Here is a 15619-nt window from a genome sequence, read left to right as displayed (position 1 = left end):
TAGTAATGTGAAGCCTTTCTTTTGCTCGCTAAGCTTCTTTACTTCACTAAGTACTCCAAAAGGATGGTTTTCAAGCTCATTTCCATCAAGACCAAGATTTCAAGCTTTCATGATGGGTTTTAGCTTATTTGCACATACTCGAGCCTATAACCTGCATAAAACAAAACACGGCCCAAAGTAGCCAAAACAAGGGAGAATAGTAACTTACGCTACTAAATAATGCATAGAAATGCGTGCAAAATAATAGAATAAATGTATAAAATAGGCACGCGTCATTGCACTGAGACCATGAGGCCCTGAAATATATCAATGGTCAACACAAGTTGAGTCACGGGAATGCTAAGAATGTGGAAATCTTGCAGTCATTCACATTTTCTAGCAAATACAAGGAAGGAAAGAAAAATATGGTGGCAGATGCATTGTCAAGGAGGCACTCCTTACTATCAGTCATAGGAAACAAGGTCCTTCGATTTGAGTTTATGAATGAGATGTACAAGGAGGTCCCTGATTTCTCTTAAGAATGGATAACCCAAACTGAAGGGCAGAAGATCCCAGGAAGCAAGTATGTCTTGCAGGGAGGGTTCTTGTTCCAGGGCAACAAACTGTGTGTACCTATAGGTTCTTACAGGGATCTGCTGATAAGGAAATTTCACTCAAGAGGCTTGGGAGGTCATTTTGGGGTCCAAAAACATTGGGTATACTGCAGGACCAATTCTACTGGCCCAGAATGATGAGAAATATCCAGGTCATTCTCAGAAGGTGTTCAGTATGTCAACAGGCCAAGAGCTCTTTCCAGGCTGGGCCATATACTCCCTTACAAGTGCCTGATAAGACATGGGAAGATGTAAGCATATATTTTATTGTTGCATTGCCTAGGACCCAGAGGGGCAATGCCTCTATAATGGTGGTTATTGACAAGTTCAGCAAGATGGCTCATTTCATAGCTTGCAAGAAGACTGAGGATGCTTAAAGTATTGCTGAAATCTACCTGAAGGAGATAGTCAGGCTACATGGTGTTCCTAAAACCATTGTATTTGACAGGGATGTGAAGTTTATGAGCTACTTCTGGAAAACCTTATGGAGGCTACTAAACACCATGCTGTTGTTCAGTACCTCTCACCACCCTCAAACAGATGGCCAGACTGAGGTCACAAACAAAACATTGGAAAAAATTCTGAGGTGCATTGTTAACAAGACCCTGAAAGATTGGGATTTGAAGCTACCTCATGCTGAATTTGCCTTCAACAGGGCACCAGCATTTGCAACTGGTCACAGTCAATTTGAAGTGGTCTATGGGGTCAATCCTTTAATGCCCTTCGACCTTTCAAGTGTGCCCAAGGGAGAAATGAGCTATGATGCAAAGAAGCATGCATAACAGATGTTGAAACTGCATACTAGAGTCATGAGGCAGATTGAGAAGGCTAATGGTTCTTACCAGAAATAGGCCAGGGTCACGAGGGAGAAAAAGGAATTTGTGCAGGGGACTTAGTATGGATCCACCTTAGAAACGAAAGGTTCCCAACTAAGCGGAAGAGCAAGATAATGCAAAGAGCTTATGGTCCATTTGAGGTCATTGAGAAGGTTGGTCTGAATTCTTACAAGATTGACCTTCCTGGTGACTATGGAGTGCATGGGACGTTCAATATTCGGGATCTAAGCCCATAACATGGAGAGTCAGAAGATGAAGAGGAAGCAGGCTTGAGGTCAAGCTCTTTTCAACCAGGGGAGGATGCAGTAGGAGCTGACATACAGGGCTCACCTGATCCTAGTCCAAGCTCAGGCCAAGGCCAACCAAGTTCTAGCTAAGGCAATGATCAGGCTTCCAGGAGGATGACAAGGTCCAGCTATCAGTTGCCTGCATGGCCAGCTGATAGAACCCTCAACTGAGCTCCAGGAGACTAAAATCCAGAGTTAATCCAGCCTAGTTAGTTTAGTACTAGCAGCCAAATAACAAGCAAAAGGCACATGAGAAGTAGGAGGAATGTCACTATCAATGTCACTATCACATTTCCTTAACTGTCCAGACAAAGGCTAAAGTGAAGAATTCGAAGAATGTAGGTTGCCCAGTACCTTTTTGCAAAACAACAAAGACAATTAGAGTTTTTGAAACTCTAAAAAGAGCACCACCACATACCTGCATCAGAGCAAGAAGCCTGCATCAGAACAAGACAAGAGGGGCTAAAAGTCAGCTGTTTCACCTCTGTTTTTACCTTGCTTTTAGTTGACTCCCTTTTGTAATATATTTATTTAATGTTATATGTTTATTAGATGGATTTGTAGCCCTTAGATCAATCGTATTCAGAACTGTAACCTAAAGCTAGCCTATATAAGGACCAGGCTTCTACTGAATCCAGCAGACTTTTGATGAATGAGAATTCTATCAACTTTCAAACTTGTGCATTGCTGTAGTTTCAGTCCAAGCCTGTTAACTAACTTGTGCCTTGTTGTAGTTAGTTGAACAAAGTTTGTTGGCATAATTGAGTCAATCTTGTGCCCTGTTGTGGATTCATTCAATTGTGTTGTTTTCAAGTTTGAGTCTTAATCTTGTGTCTTGTTGTGGGTTTAAGTCTTAAATTTGTTAAATTATTATCTTATGTATCATGTGCCTTGCTGTGGAGCTTGAGGTCATAATTATATCCAGTCACCAATCCAAATCCTAAAAATCAGGCAAGTCAGGCTATTCTACCTAGGAATAGTAACTACCCTGGGGTATTACACTGAAACTTTGTCTTTTGAAGTCGTTGATATAATACAAAACTGAAATTCCTTACATTTAACTTGCCAAAAAGAAAATGGACGGAAATCCAAAATATGAGTGGGAGTAAGAGTACGTAGTAACCCAACAAAGACATCACAACAGGAAGAATCTTGATATCTAACTGGGAGTCTAGGACTCCATCTTAACTACGCTACATATATATAATTAAAGGTAAAACAACAACTGAGTAGCATAAAATGACTCTTGAGCTCCTGTAATTTTCTAAAATGCCATGAAAAAAAAGGTAACATATAAAGAGTTTAAGTGAGTATTACCACTATTCTCTTACAATCTCTAATGCTTTCCTTTTCCGAAGAGGTTCCTCTTATTTGTTCATTAGAAGTTGGTGTGAACTCACTTTTTCACCATGGTCAAGTGATAAGGTTAATTTCAGTCATTTGGCCTTAATCAAAGTAAACCTAAATTACTACTAACAAATAGCTAGCGGTAAGAAGGGTCGAATCCACAGAGAGGCAAGGTAATTATTCTAGTTTGTTAATATTTAAGTCTGTCTTAAAGTAACAATTTATGGGGGTTTTGATTGTTTGTTTTCTAGCAACTAATAACAATGTAAAATAAAGATATAATATTAAAGAGTCTAGGGATGCGGGTTCACTATGTAGTCATAAGGGGTGTGATTTAATTCATTGATAGAGCTAATTATGTTGTTTAAGGTTATATGATCGGTAGATTCAATATTCCTTTAGATCTAATTTAACATGCAATCTCTATCATTAAATTATCTCTATTTAGTTATCGTATCCTATATTGATTCTAACCTAGTTGATGAAAGTCTCAATTCGATATACTAGTCAATTAACCCTGGCCAGTAATTAATTTACTAGATGAAGAACAATTACATGAACAACAACAAATAAGCAATTTTAACTATCAATTCATTAGTTTAATCCCCTTCTAACAACCTAGATCCCCTTTCACCCTAGATAATAAACTTAGCTACCTATACTAATTATAATAACAACAATAGCAATAATAGAAAGCATGATTAAAAATATAAAGGATGAACAAGTAATTGAAATAATAATTATTGAAAGATTAGAACAATACTGTAATTAAAGGCAATAGAGCCGAATGCTAAGTTAATGTAAACTAATCTAAAGTATTCTAAGATAGTTTTTAGAGTAATTCTACTAAACCTACGGAAAATAAAGCGTAAATAAATTAGGGTACGACTTTGGGTATTTATAATAAAACATAACCGACTTAAGGAAAATTGCGGAAACTATGGAAACACTTGGTTCCTCGATCGAGCCTAGGGCTACTCGATCGAGTCACCACTTCCTCGATCGAGCCCATGCTCAGTTGATCGAGGAATCATCCCTTTTCAGCTCCTTTCTTCGTGTTTTCTTCTTAACTTCTCTTCCTTCATTCTTATAGATTACCGTGCCATGCTTCGTGTATTCCTTCATGCCCACTCCGCGATGCCCACTTCATTCCTTTGATCCTCAAATGTATCATTTCTGCACTAATCGTCAAAAAGCGGAAGTATCAAATTTTTAACATAAAAGGCATGTAAATGATATAAACTAGTACGAAAACTGTATCAAAAGTAATTAAGGGGAGGCATAAATATGTATATAATTATGACTCATCAAACACCCTCAAACCATCTCTTTGCTTGTCCTCAAGCAAAGGAACACACAATACAAAAGGGTGTGGACATGGGCCACCCGCGGCGCACCCGAAAGGGCTTGAATAAGCGTGCATTTGTGGAGTCGCCACCAATTTTTATGGAAAATTGGAACCGTTCGAATACCTCGTGCCATGTCAAGACACAAAGTAATGACATGAACACCAAGAACTCGTTACCCTTAGCATTCTATGTCTAGAATGACTCTCGTGGATGCCAATGACCTCAAGCTCCATGTCCACACCCTTTAATCAGGCCATCCTCGATAGCGGCCTCTACTAATGATTAGGGAAATCATTCATAGTTGATATGTCGTCGATTATATGCATGCAATGCAACAAACAATAGATTAATCCTAGCATGTGAGATTAGACTATGTCGGTAAATACGCAATTTAGCACTCAATTGGGGTCGAAGTTGGAAGTTAGATTCAATTACATGTGAATGCCAAGTAAATAAATCATACAAGATAATAAGAAATATTACAAAGGAATAAGAAATAAATTACAATGGATATTTGAATTTGCATCATAAACATGCCCAAAAGAGTTTTAGAAATAAAAGAAAAGAAAAGAATAAATGAAATAAGGAAAATTAGAAAATAGGAAAAATAAGGGAATTGAAAATTGATTTAAATAAGGAAATTAAAAGAAAATAGGAAATAAAATAAATTAGGAAAATAAAAAATAAAGAAGTAAAAATAAAATAGAAAATATGGAAAATATGAATTATATGGAAAATATGTCGAATTATGGTGATAATAAGAATAATAATTAATTAGAAACCTAATTAGAAGCCTACGTCAAAACGAGAAGAGTTCAGAGGCAGAAGCCATCCTAGAACAGGCGCAACATAAACTGCGTCCTCTGGAAGAGGCGCATCAGTTTATGCGACTGTTCTCGAGTTGGATTTTGACTGTGAAAGTCAGACCCACGGGTTGTTAATGTTCGTTAGTTATTTAATGTCGATTATTGGTATATAACTCGAGTAGAAGTTATTTAATCACATTACATGCATATGGAACCGTCATAAAGCAATAAAAGACGAACGAAACATTACAAGTTATGGTTATTCTACGATGTCGGAATTGATTTATATGCAAAACATGAACTAAAGACGGTTGAAAGCAAAAGAAAACAAAATATGAAAAATAAAGAGAAATATGTACAAAGACGAATTAAAGGGACTTGATATGGATAAATCGAGTCTCTAAAATCCGTGTTTGAATTTGTGACAAAAACCCGCAAATATTAATTATAAAGGATTTAAGCCGAAAAAAGGTTGAAAAAGATTTATAAAAACTAATTTGAAAATTATTAGGTGAAATAAGGGAAAGAACGAAGAAAGAAAAATAAAACAAGAAAGGAACAAAAACCCGAGGAAGAAGAAGAAGTGCAGCAACTGAAGGCAGCCTCTGGAAGAGGCGCAGCAGATGCTGCGGACTTTCTAGAAGGCGCATAAGTTGATGCGATTCTTCCCCACGTCGTTTTTCTGCTGTTTCCGTCAAAGGGTTTGAAAAGGTGATTAAAAAACGGTTTTGAGCATGCTTATAACATAAATTCTTACATTAATTACAATAAAATAAAATACATTAAATAAAATAGGGTTTTTACACCCTCAGACTTACATGTTAGCGTCGCGAGATTTAACTAAATCGGTTTTTAGTAGTAACTCGACTCAATCTATGCAAATATGAAAGTGCCCTTGAAAAAGGATTTTAAAAGATAGATTAATTGATTGTGTAGTGGTCAAATTGGTCGGAACGTGACTGGTACTCAGAATGATCTGAGCTTACGTGGTTAATTGATCAAGCACGTAGGCGTCAAAAGCTTAGAGCAAAGTCTAGAATGCAAAGAGAGAAGAGAAGGGCGGACACTCGCATGAAAAATATGTGAGGCGGAGGCCTCTATTTATACTAATCACAAGAAGGAATTATGGTAAGAATAGGATACGGAAGGAAACATCCGGAAACAACCGACTTAGGTTGAAACACAGAAACTTGGACAAAAAGAAAGCCTTGAGAAAAGGCGCAGTAGGTGCTGCGTCCCTTTGAAGAGCCGCAGCACTTACTGCGTCCTTTCTCGGGTAGGGTTCTTCTGTGCGAGAAAATGTGTTTGACAGTCTGTCGTATTTTAGGCATAACTTTCTCTACAAGACTCGTATTAAGGTGATTTCGATGGCGTTGAAAAGCTAAGAGAAAGATATAGAACTTTCTGTTAAATAGGCCAGACCCAAAAAAGTCGTTATCACCTAGTAAAATGGGCCTAAATGTTGGATTATTGTTTTAGCTAAATGAAATGCACATTTTGTAATGTAAACTTTAAGTTTAGCCCAAAGAAGTGACAAGGGAATCAAAATGATATCCCATAACATTTTATGACATTCTAACCTTAGGTAGACAAGCACATTGCTTTTTGACTCGAGTTTTGACGGTTTTAGGAAATGAAGACGATTTTTGACCCGGACTCCAAATGTACTCTAATTACTGCCAAAACGACCGTAATGACACCTAGATGACAACCAAAGGGTAGACACAATTGTACGATTTACTTTTTCTTAACCGATTTACGAAACGTCAAAAAATGACGACATATGCTAAACATGCGGCCCAATTATCCTGGGTGTTTGGCAGGAGGTGCAGAAACGAGGTATCTACATAGCCCCCACTTTGAATGAGGCTTGGACAAGGCGAAAGTCAAAGTATAGTCCTCAGGTCAATCGAAGATTACAACCTGACGACTATGGCGACGCGAGGCGGCTCAAGGGGTCTGAGCCAAGGACCTGTCGTCGGGAACATTTTAGAGTATGTCGACTTCCGGGGAGGGTTGTTTAAAGTCCATTAGACTACGTGAGGAAGCTCGCCAGCGATAAGAAGAAATCATACCTGAGACACCCCTGGGTGAAACGGGATTGAAAGCGCTTCGGCAAAACTCTTTGGTCTGAGGATAACTTGATGTCTGAAGGCATTAGGGGTTACAGGGATTCTGAAGGAACTTTTTAACACTTATGAAGGATAAATCTGAAGGATATCTCTCTCTAAAGGGAAGGCTGAAGGATAACTCTCTAAAGGACTAAAAGGAGGACTGAAAAGAACTAATGGGGGGATTATCCTGAAAGTTGTCTGAAAATATGAAGGGATTGTCCTGAAGGAATAAAGGATTACCTGAAGGGAGGATTATCCTGAAAGGGTTATCTAAAGGATCTGAAGGATTGTCTAAAAGATATCTAAAGTTTCTGAAAGATTTGAAGGTTTAAGGCAAGTTTCTGAAAGATCTGAAGGTTTATCCTGAAAGGGTTATCTAAAAGTACAGAACTCTTCGGGAATTATTTCACTCGAACTCCGTGGGGAAGAATCATATGTTGAGTCAATCAATGGCACGCCCTTGGCACCGCTGAGAAGAAAACAAAGGATTGACAACGACGCGTCCTTAGCATCGCTGGGGAAAATAAAGGTGTTCGATCGACAACAGCACGCCCTTGGCACCGTTGAGGAGAAAAGCTGCTTGGGTCGTCGCGACGAAATTCCGATAAAGAGGAGAAGCCCATGAACTGTATTTAGTGATCATGAATGCTTGTTGGGGAACACATTGACGATTAGACACATCTTGATCATCATGGAAGAAACCTTGAGCAATACCACGAATACTGTTGGGGAATATCTTAACTGTCGCTGGGGAGAATGAAGACTTGAGCGAAGCCCCCAGTTGGAGCGAGCACTACTTCTGATACTTACCTGAATGGTTAGTGGCCACACAAGAACGCAATAATCTAATAGACAAATAGCACACAACACATGAGGAAACGCAATTAGCACATGAACCTCAAATGAGTTAGGAAACATACAAGTTTTGAAAGATCTTTCTTTATAAAATTGTTGTTTGTAATGCGTTATGCATATTCAATGGGCTTTAGTCACATGACTTTATGTGATATAGACTCACTAAGGCATAAAACGATAGACTGACACAACGCTGGCTTAGATTTGACGCGACACAGGGGCGAATTTTGACAGACTTTGCTTAAGCATGCGCAACCCCTGGCCAAGTTTGGGCGACAACATGTATCGGTTCCAAATTGCAAGAATGATGGGGACATATAAAGGTGAGGCATGAGCCATGGATCTTCTGTCTACTTGGACATCTTTTGACATCGTCGTTTGCTGTAAAAGAGACCCCTCTTGATAAATTCGAGAATCTATCTAAGACCAAGCCATTGTCCGGACTAAGCACTAGCTCGAATTAAAATAAGAGAGGAATAAAGGAAGGGTGGCGCCTCGGAAGATAAGCCCCCAGGATGAGAATATGACTCTGGAAGTTGGGTAAAAAGGAGACTGGGCAACGAGAAGGAGCCCCTAGTAAAGAGGTAGAAACGGAAATTGTGGGTGGAAGGTTGAAATTGAGGTTGAAAGTTAAAAGTGGGGATGGTTGTGTCCTTGAGGACTGCCTACGTATTCACGTGAAGTAAAATCAAACCAGGTCGTAGTTCTGAGGTTTGGTTAATTTTGTTTGGGTGTTGTGGTTGTATCTTTGTTGTGTAAGAAAAGACTGCCTACGTATCCACCCGAAGAGCTGAAATCAAACCATGCTCGTAGTTCAGGTGTTTGCCTAAGCTATGCTGTTAGGGCCTTAAAGTGCATGGGTCATAAGGGTAATATTCCTTTGGTGACTCGAAGAATCGATTTGAGATAACTCCCTCAGATCATAGACCAAAGAGGCATAATTAAGTTTGTAAAATTTCCTTGTCGTGTGAGCACACCTAAAAGTGGACCCTAAGGATGATATGGGTATGTCCCGTTCTAGGTAGCAAAGTATTTGAAGACTCCGTGGCAGGGTCAAGGTGAAACTGGATTGGATATTTGGAATGTGGAGTTTGGAAATAAGAGGCTTTGATGAACAGATCTCTGGAGCTTTGATTTTTTGGAGTTGAGGCTTGATGGGATTATGGCTTGTAATATGGCTTGAAAATGGAGTCTCTTGGCTTGATGTAGCCTGAGTACATAAAGGTAGGTTAAAATGACGTGGGTTCAAGTTTCCATGTCTTGGCTCTAAAGGATGGGTATACTTGACGGGCTTGAGAGGACTCTCAAAATTCCTAACTATCTCCCTGTAACGGTCTCGAGAAGGACTTAGAGTGTGTGATGGGTGAAAAGCTGAGTGAGGGTGCTAGCTGACCATCTTCATTGATGTCTTGATTCTACCCTGTAACTTGATTTTATATAGCCTTCAGCGTTATTATGTTCAGCATTTGATTTCATACTCGTTCTTAATTCAGACTCAGATTCTTGGTCTAAAATATATCTCGGATTTTGCTCAGATCCTTGATTCAGGTTTTTGAAGATAACTTTGACTTTGGATATCGACATTGACTTGCTTGATTTAGCCTTCTTCTTTTGACTCTTTTGTCTTGGATATTGATCTTGGTCATTTCTCTTAATTGAGCCTTTGTCTTTGATCATGGCTCATACCATCTTGGATTTGCTTGTTAGCATGAATTTGGGTCAGACTAGCACCTTTGGTGTGAAATGGGTTGGTTTTAGTAAACAGGTTGGTTATTGTGGGGAATGGGCTTGCCTTCCGTCATAGATCATTAACAAGGGAGACGGTTTGGATTCGTCCTAGAATCTCTTGAGATAGGCTCGTCCTAAACTGGGGTATAGTGAGGTTTCTATTGCCAAACATGGAATAGGTAAGGAAATGGACACGGAGTTTCGGGTCCTCTACAACTTGGAATGGAACATCGTTTAAGTGTACTCACATTGACTTGCCATACGTTGTTCGTTTTTCATTTTAAAATGTCTCAAATCAATTCTTGTTGTCACAGGAAAAAGGGTAAAGGAAGAGATATGATAATATATGTAGATTGACAAGTGTACTTTTATTGAAATGATTAATGAATGTATTTAACATAGACTCGAGAAGACATGTGACTCGTGGGACATCCCCCCAGGTTGTCACTAGAAATGGAAATGGACACGAATAAAAATACTAGAAAAATTATGGGATAGAAAGCCTAGGACTCGGACTCGGACTCAGACTTGATCTTAGATCCAGACTCGTAATCACCGGCCCATGCTTGGACATTTATTCTTCTGGCAACTGGCTTTGGCATCTGACTTTGAGCATTAATCCATTTGAGCACCTCGTCCTTATCATTGGGAATACTGGAAGGATAACAGTCAAGAAGAGTTTCCTGATAAGTGGTATATCCATGAGAATTGCCTAAGCTGCTTTGTGGGCTAATGGTTGAGAGGGACAATTTGCCAGTTTCGATCATATCCTGAATGACATGTTTTAATTTAAAACATTTCTCTGTATCGTGCCCTTTGCCCCTGTGATTCTGACAATGGGGATTACTATCCCAGAATCTAGACTTCTTTTCTGGATCTAGTGTAGGACCGATAGGCTTCAACATTCGTCGCTCCATGAGTCTCTGAAGGGCATCGTTGTATGTAATACCAATGTTGGTAAATTTCCTAGGAGGCGTATCCTTCTTGTCGGAAGCCTTTGTGAATGAACTTGGAGAGTTGTTAGGTTTCTTTGACGAAGACTCCATGAGGTTGTCTTTATTGATTTTGATTCCTGGATGAGATGAACTAGGAATAGATTGCTCACTTTTTGCTTTCTCCTTAGGACTGTCAGGTTGAGGGTTTGTCTATACACTCTTTATCTTGAGGGGTTGGGCCTCAAGTTTCTTACCCATTTCGGCAAATTGGTTCTCCATGTTAGAAAGCCAAGAGTTTAGATTACCAATGGCTCCCTCTATCTTGGAAAATTTATTGTTGAAGGCAATGGAAAGCATGAGCATTCCACTTTGGATATCGTCGTCTTCGAGGATGTTGATCTCTTCGCTATCAAGAGGAGCGAGAAGGTGAGAACAATCTAGGAATGATTCTTCATCATGTTTAATGATATTAGGCCCAAGAGGGTCGATCTTCTTGGATTTCTTAACGGAAGGTGGCACAGGAAGCTTGCCCTCTTCGATCATATCCTGAATAATATGCTTTAGTCAAAAGCAGTCCTCCGTATCGTGTCCCCTACCTCGATGATACTAAGAATATGAATTGCCCTTCCACCTAGGCAATATCTTTTCAGGATCTGGGGTTGGACCAATTGGATGAAGTTTTCCCTGGGAAACCAGTCTTTGTAGAGCTACTTCATATGTGGTCTCGAGGTCAAGGAATTTCCCATGAGCTCGTCCCGGCCTTCTGGGTGGAGTTTCCAAGAGGTTGACTCCCTTGTCTTTATTGGCCTTTTTAGATGGGTGAGTTGTGTTGAAACTATGACCTGGCCTTAGGGTACGAGAAGATGGTAACAGTTTCAACATGTCTATCTTGTTTTCCATATTGATGACACGAGTGCTAAAGTCTTCGATGGTTGTCTGAAGCTTAATAAGTGCAACACTTAGTTCTTCGACGACGACAGATAATCATCCTTGAACACTGGAAATCGCAGAATTCCTACCGAGAAGAAAATGACGCGCGTTATAACTTGATTCGACATGGGATCACGCATACTAAGGCGACAAACAAGGGATATACGAAGGGACAAGTAATCACGAGGACAAGACGACAAATCTAGACCTGACTTGTGAATTCGTGAAATGTCGTGAGCGACTTCTCGTGTTTGAATCCACGGTGATTGACTTTGACCTTAGACTCAAGTGTTGACTTTGACGAAGTGACCCTTATATGGCTGACCTTATTGATGGGATTGATGACACATGATTCTAAAATGTGTCTTTAGAACAGACTTGACTCGAGGTTTGGGTATGTGTGTACCCGAATGTGACACTAGGGGAATTCGGTGTGTTGACTCGAGTGTGTGAGTCGAGGTGTCGGAAATGTTTAGATCCTAACTGAATTGGGGTAGGGGGTCCAGTATGACGACGTGACGCTAAGGACCTGACTTGAATTTGAAAAGACGCAAAATGTAAAGGAAGACGGGTTTATGACTCGATAGAGTTCCGACTAGGACATAGTCGGTTTGAATTTTGACTCTAACTTAGCCCAATTGAATTTACATGTTTATATTGACATGGTTTGAAAATATTTTGGTTTAAAACATTTTTGGGTTTCTTCTTTTTTGAACTTTTTTTTTTGTTGGAAAATTGAAATTTGAGAATTGGAAAATTCGGCATTATCTGGTTTACCAATGTGATATTTGAAAAGGTTTGAAAATGAATTTTATTTACATTGACATTATTTTGTTTATAAATGAGGAATTTAGACATATACAAAGTACACATACAAATAGGCTTTATAACGGTATGCTGAGTGCATTTAAAGGGTTTTGGCTTAAAAGGTGGGTTGCCATACCAAGCAATCAAACCCGGGTCTGTGGAGAGGTCCGTGCCAAACATGAGTACACTACTAAAATAATGCGCAATAATGACGGGAAATCTGACGGGAAACCAAGTCGTCAGATAATACGGGCAACTGACGGAATTCTGACGGAATTTTCGTCAAAATTTTGTTACTGGCGGATAATCTGTCAGAATCCGTCAGAGATAAATGGCGCGTTGGATAATGACACTGGCGCCACACTGAGTGACGGAATTCTGACGGTTTTTCCGTTAGGAATTTGTATTTACTGACGGATATTCCGTTAGATATGCTTTTCCTAGATGCCAATATGAAAATAATTGAGATTAAATTCTTGACAAAAATGCCGTCAGGAAACCGAGAAAACTGAAAATTTTTGACGGAAATTCCGTGATATATTCTATTACCATATAAAAAAACAAACATCATTATCGTTCCCAAATCCACTCCCTCACTCTCACTCCCAAACACTAATCCCCAAAACCCGTCCTCACTCTCCCTTCTCCTGCCACCACATGTCTCGCCGCCGCCGCCACCACACTGACATCCACCAATGGCCATCCCACTGTCCTTCTCTCTCTTCCTAAACTCTAACTCTTCAAATTCTAGATCGATGCTTCATCCTCCAGGTTTGCTCTTCTCTTCTTCATATTTTTTAATCATCAATCATATGCCATCAATTTTACTAATTGAGTTGAACTACTTGTGATGATTTGTTACACTTTTAATTTTGTCAATTTCTAATTCTGTTTTTATATAATTGTTGTACATTTTTTTGCCTAATTATTTGAACATTTGTTTGAATTGTTGTTAGTGTTGTGCAAAAAGTAGGGTTTGTAACAAATCGCGGAGAACAGCGAGGTTAAAATCGATTCCGCAATTGATTCTCCAACTTCTATCCTTGCCGACGAGGTATTTTTCATTTTCCCCCAATTGTCTTCGTTCGACTATTTTATGCATTTACCTGATAAATTCTTAGATACATTGTGTACCGTGTCATCGTATAACCTGATTAACGAGTGAGAATGTTCGCCTTTTTCGCTTAGGTTTTGCTTTGTTATTGTCGGAAAATGTTGGCACTTGTAAATTTTTGTCTGTTGGTTTGAGTGTACAATGTGGTGTACCGAGTGCACCTAACCATTCCTCCACTTACTTGCTTACTCACTTGTAAATTTTTTATAATTTTTGGATAGTTTGAGTTGATGTTTGGTGTTGCATGTGCTACTGCATATATAAGTTTTGAAATTTTGATACATTTGTTACGTAATGAAGGAATTAATAAGCATGAATGGTAAGATTTGATCAAATTGTTCTTGGTTTCAAAAGATACTTTGTATATGGGAAGACAAATATTTATCTATATCATAAATTATTGGTTGTAGTGTTGTTTCACTTTGGATGTACTCGTAGTTTAGTGTTAAGTTAATTATTCTTTGTTATCCATTTTGTAATGTTAGATCCCTTGTTATGTTTTTACTCCTTGTGCTCTTAGTATGCATTTTGTATCACTAATGAACACCTACATTTTGTATTACTACTGTAAAATCCCCTATTTGTCACAATTCTCGCAACTGAACTGATATGCGTAGGATTGAATTATATTACTTTCTTCATGTTCATTAGCACATTATCGTAAGGGGCTCTATATGAAATCCACATCTCATTCTGCTAAGCAAAATTGATGGAGCTGTTGATACCAATCTTATTTGTTATTGTGAATTTAGGATAGTTAACTTTTCCTTTTGATGATTAGCGTGGGTTTTTGGTTGATCAATTCACCATTCTCTGAATTTGGGAGATTTGCTTTTGAACAATTGTGGTGATTTTGAACCATATGAATGAATTTCATCATTATTCTAGATTATAAATGTGTCTGGTAGTTTTCTTCATTTGTTTCAATATACATGTACATCACTTCTGATATAAATGTGTGCTGATTTACATCTGTTTCACAACTATCTTATTTTTGATGTTGCTTTATGGGTGTGCTTTCTTCTTGTCTTTATTTTTCGTTGATGGGTCACAATAGAGGTCAGTCTTTTTTACGTTCTCCATCTGCTTTGATGTCCAATTTAATGAATCCATTTCAGTTGATATAACACAAAGGTTAAAGCTTATTACAATTTGAGTCATCCGACTCCCTTTTATCTCACCAGAGGAATGTTGTTGTCGTCGTTTGTACGCTAGGCTGAAAAGGAGCCTTTGAAGAAGCTGAGAGAGTGAGGAAAGCATTAGAAGAAGCCAAGTCTGCCATTTATTTTATGAATCCATTTCAATTGAGAACCTCAAAATTTTGAAACTACTTTTTAGTAGGGAATATATTCTTTCTCGGCGAGGCTAGTTACTAGGGATGCAGCAATGAAAAGGCTTTTCTTAACATTCAGATTTGTTTAGACTATTTCTTAATTTTAGGGTAACATAATTTGATGGGGTAAGATTGTGTACATACGAACTCTTGTGACCTCACCATTTGCAGGTTTTATTTTGTAATTGTTGATTTGTGACCTCAACATTCAGAAATATTGACTTTTTTGACAGAATTGTCGTCAGAAAAGTTGACTTTTTGTTGACTTTATGTGCCATGTATGACAGATAGACTGTCAGTAATGGGTATTCCTGACGAAAAATTCGTCAGAAACGCGCTTGACTTATATGACGGATTACCCGTCAGTAAATCAAATTCCTGACACAAAATCCGTCAGGAACCCCTTTTTCGTGACGAATCGTATGACGGTTGATTCCTGACGGTTTTTCCGCCAGGAACCCGTATTTCTGACGGGAAAAGGGCTTTATTGACGGATTATTTCCATCAGTTTTCCGTATTTTTTTTGTAGTGGTAAGGTCGGTTCCTAGTCCATTTCTTCGAGTAGTGAAAGCCCTTGATACAAAC

The 15619-nt window shown here is 38.8% G+C and overlaps 1 long non-coding RNA gene across 1 annotated transcript; it reads left to right on the top strand.

The window, feature by feature from the left end:
• The first annotated feature begins 13134 nt into the window (after positions 1–13134).
• Positions 13135–15226, top strand: LOC141629828 (uncharacterized). The gene is made up of 3 exons (XR_012537364.1): positions 13135–13358; positions 13544–13641; positions 14917–15226. It is a non-coding gene; the product is annotated as an uncharacterized LOC141629828 (long non-coding RNA).
• The last annotated feature ends 393 nt before the right edge of the window (positions 15227–15619 follow it).

This window comes from Silene latifolia, chromosome 2 (genome assembly GCF_048544455.1).
Source record: "Silene latifolia isolate original U9 population chromosome 2, ASM4854445v1, whole genome shotgun sequence".
In the NCBI taxonomy this organism is placed as follows: Eukaryota; Viridiplantae; Streptophyta; class Magnoliopsida; order Caryophyllales; family Caryophyllaceae; genus Silene; species Silene latifolia.
Note: the sequence above shows the minus strand (reverse complement) of the source record. Positions and strands in the feature narration are given on the sequence as shown.